Source organism: Echinops telfairi, unplaced genomic scaffold (genome assembly GCF_000313985.2).
Source record: "Echinops telfairi isolate 266 unplaced genomic scaffold, ASM31398v2 ScPeMD7_37;HRSCAF=141, whole genome shotgun sequence".
Classification (NCBI taxonomy): domain Eukaryota; kingdom Metazoa; phylum Chordata; class Mammalia; order Afrosoricida; family Tenrecidae; genus Echinops; species Echinops telfairi.
The window spans coordinates 1262161-1266400 of NW_022103935.1; positions in this window are offsets into that span (position 1 = coordinate 1262161).

Below are 4240 nucleotides of genomic sequence, written 5' to 3' on the forward strand. Positions count from 1 at the left end.
GAAAGAAAAGCTGGCTGAAGATTCTCTACTGCCAGCCCTGTGATGGCTGAGAAGGAAGCACGCATGCACGTGTGTGAATGTGTGTGCAGTGTGTGTAATATGTATGTGGTGTGTGTGAAGTGTGATGTGTATGTGGTGTTTGTGATGTGTATGTGTGTGGTGTGTGGTGTGTGTGGTGTGTGTGGTGTGTGTGGTACGTGATGTGTGTGGGGAGGTGTGGTGTGGTGTGTGTGTGTGTATGTATATGGTGAGTGAGTTAGTTTATTGTGCCAACCTGGCCAATAAACACATGTGGGATTAATTGAAGGGCGCAGGGATAAATAGCTCAGTGAGCCTGGCCTTTCTAGTTCTCGGGCCTCTCGCTTTCTGATGGTCGCACCAGGGTGCAGCTGCCTTAGCAGTTCCCTGCTTCAGCTCACAAGGCTGACTTCCTGCAAGACATCCCCAAGGAGAAGCCACATGGACCTACCCCGATGCAGCCCTGGGTGCTGGAGCAGCTGTATGGAGACCCCTGCCAGCACTGAGATGCTTACATATTCACTGACTTGGCTTTCCTCCTGCAGTCGGCATCATTGCCTCTGTTTTGTGAGATGCAGGAGGACGTTGTGGATTGGTGTCAGACATATGGGTTAATGTTGGACTTGTGGGCTTGGGCAGCACTGGGTTGGGATGTTTTCTTGATGCACACTTAACCTTTATATAAAACTCTCTCTGATACACGAGTTTCTGTGGATTTGTTTCTCTAAAGTTCCCAGACTAATACAGCGTGTCTAGTGTATGGTGTGTATATGTGTGATGGGTGATTTGTGTGATGTGTGTGTGGGTGTGTGGACATGCACGCACACACACACACACTGAGATATGGTGGACTGCACAGTGGCCACTGCTGCGGAGCTGGGACGTTGGGAAAGGTGAAAATGAAGCATTAATATCACGTGGTTTGAGAGGACTTTAACGACTCCTGCTTATCTGGCCGGCTCCCCCTTTTCAGAAAACAAAGAAGCAAACCAACGGCCCAGCGCCCCCACTCCACTGGCATTGAGACGCATTTGTGCTCCCACCGCCATCGGGGGCCCGGTGCAGGTGTCTGCCTCCGGGGGCTCCTCCGGCAGCAGCCGCCGCTGGCCCTGCTCTTGTCCACTGGAGAAAACACTGAGCCAGACTCATTTTCCCCAGACAGTTTTATTGGCATATAATCCACGTACCATACAGTTCAACGGCTTAAACATATTAAAAAGGGTTGTGCAGTCATGGCCACAATCAATTTGAGAACACTTTCTTCATTCTTGTCCCCCTTATTAGCTCCCCATTACCCCCCAACTCCCCCTGCCATCACCCTAAGGAACGATGACTAGGTACTGTCGCTGTAGACTCACCTATCCAAACCCCCCATGGTGACAACAAATGAACCCCCAAAGCCTCCGTTCAAGAGCAGGGGGAGAGAACAGAGCGGACAAGGAGTTGGGGATACGGGAGGCTGCCGTCTCCCACTTCCACCAGACTCTCCCCATCAGCATCCGCTTTGCTGCGTTCTCACTTCCCTGCTCAGCGTGGTTTAAACGTTGGCTATTACGTAACAACCACAGAGGAGCCCTGGTGGCACTGTGGGTCTGGTATTGGGCTGATAACCCCACGGTCAGTGGTTCGAGCCCACCAGCTACTCTGAGGGTGAAAGATGAGTGCCCCCGTTCCGAGGGGCAGCCCTGACACCACAGAACGCGTCACATGGACAGCAGGGGTTTTGGTTTGGTGTGTCAGAGTACTTCTCCTGAGGGGTGCAGCTGGGGGCTGCAGCACTTGCTGACAGAGGTCCAGATGAGAAAGGAGGTCCCCCTCACAGATTCCCGTCCCTTGCCTCCCAACACCCCTCCTTGGAGTTCTGTGCGTGACTGGCTCCGCCAAGGCCACTCAGACGCAACAAAGCAGCTCCCAGCTTCACAGGAGCTGTTCTTCAGCACTGTCCCTGGGACCCCCAAGCCTCTCATCCCCGTGCCCCCTCGGCCCTTCACCAGCCCAAGAAAGAGGCCGCTGGAGTCGGGAGAAACATCCACGTCCGGATTTATTACAACACATTGTTTCCAAATACAAAAGGAGGGACAGGACGGGTGGACAGACAGAGAGGAAGGTTTGTCCTCTCTCAGTCCAGGTTTGAGGCAGGAGGGGTTGGGGGGTGGCCAGCCCCCCCCAGAGGGCCTGAAGGGGACCTGCCTCCTCCCTGCAGCTGCTGTTTCCAGAAAGCCGCAGAGGGGGCAGATACATTCTAGTGGGGAGCCCCCATGCCAACCACTGAGCTGGGGCAGGGTGGACAGAGGTTTGGCAAGGATGCTGTGGTCCAGCCCTCCCACACTGGACAGTGGGGCATCTCCTGCCCTGGGCTGCTCACTTGGGGTGATCAATGCCTCAAGAACAAGAACCAGGACAGATTAGGGCCCCAAGGCCCCCACATCTCAGGGGAAGCCACCGTGAAGGAGGTGGCCTGGGGACAGGAAGGAGTGGGAGAAAGTGGGGCCGGGGGACCTGCCTCCTGGGTTTCAGGGCCCAACCATGAGCCCCAGAGCACTGTCTCCTGGACAGCACAGGGAGGGGTGGGGGGGGGTGTCGAGAAGGTAGAAGATGGATCCTCCACACCCAGGGTCACCCGATGCGACAGACAGACAGACAGACAGACAGGGGCACACTTACATAATTAATAATAATAATAATAATAATTAACCAATGATAATAAATACTTAAACCTCTAATCCGTAGATTGCAAATACAACACAATGATAGCTTATTTTCTTGGGGAGCGGGTAGGGCGAGGGCAGGAGCAGGACTTTCGCTTTGAGGAGGACTGGGGGCAAAAGAAGAACAGAGAGGGAATCGGGGAGGGGTGCAGCTCAGCCGGCACGGGGACCCTGTCCTGCCTGGGGTCACCAATCCCCATTACCAAACCCAAAGACGAGTGCCCCCAAAGCCTTGGATCCCAAGGGGCTCTCTGGGGCTCTCCTCTTGTCCTCAGCTCCTGGCTGGGGGTAGGATGGGGGGCAGGCCTGTGGCCCGCAGATACTGTGGGAGCAGCCCTGGGAGGGGGCTGTGCAGAGGCCTTTCTACCCTGGGAGGCTACTCTCCCCACCACGCTGCCCACCAAGATGTGGGGCAAACATGGGGCACCTATTGCCTCTATATGCCAAGAGACAGCTCTCTCAAAGCAAGGACCTCCCCCTGCTGTCCACTGCCACCCAAGGATAAGGGTCTGAGTGGTGCTAGGTCCCCACCCCCCAAAGCAAGACCGGTTTGCTCTGGTCCCTCTGCCCACAGGTACACCCCTATATCCATATGCTTCCCAGGGGCCTGGAGCTAGCGGTGGGGGGGCAGGACAGGGCTCTGAAGCTGTTGCTCAGAGCTGGGCCCAGGCCTGCATTGCTTACTCCACTCCTCTAGCCTTGAGCTAGACACTGCTCCCCCCTGCTGTTTTTCCCCCTAGGCAGGGGCTGAGAGTAGGGGGGCAGGGGCTACAGTCCAGGAGCTGCAAAGGGGTCAGTCTCCAGGAAGTCCAGGAGTCCCATCCCACCCACCCTGGGGGCTTGCATCACTGGACCACCCGCAAGAGGCCCCTCTACTGAGCCCCCTCTGGTCCATTCACCACCCCCCTAAACCCTGACCCTGTCCAGCCAATGCCCAGAAGACTAACAGGGACTTGGTCTGAGGTGGGTGGCAAGTGGGAATGGCCACTAAACTGTCAAGGGGTCTGGCCAGCATCCTTGGTCACCCCCTGGCTCCTGGGGCCAGCCTCCCCGCCCCACACCCCGCCCCCAAATCCTATGGCTTTGGCGCAGAGCCAGAGAAAGGAGCAGAGAGGAGGGGGCTGGAGGGGCAAGGAGGGGGTGGGGAGCAGGAGGTTCAGTGGCTCAGTTTGTGGCAAAGAAGGTTGTGTTTTTGCTTTCTTTCCTTCCCTTTATCTTATGTAAAAAGTGCACGCAAGGGCTTCCTGTGGGGTGGGGGTCGGGGAGGGGCCCAGGCCTGGCACCCAGCTCTGGCCGCAGGTAGCCTCATATTGCTTAGAAACCAGCGTTTCAGTTCGAATAACAGACAGTGAAAACAAAGGGGCGCCTGCTTCGGTGCTTCTCACTGCCAGACGAACAACTTCAATAAATAAAAAACCGAAATATTTGCTTCTCCATAAAAACCGCGCGGACCCCTCCTTCCTCCTGGGTCCCAGATAGAAACCGCATCTCGGTCGGTCGCACTGCCGGAGCCC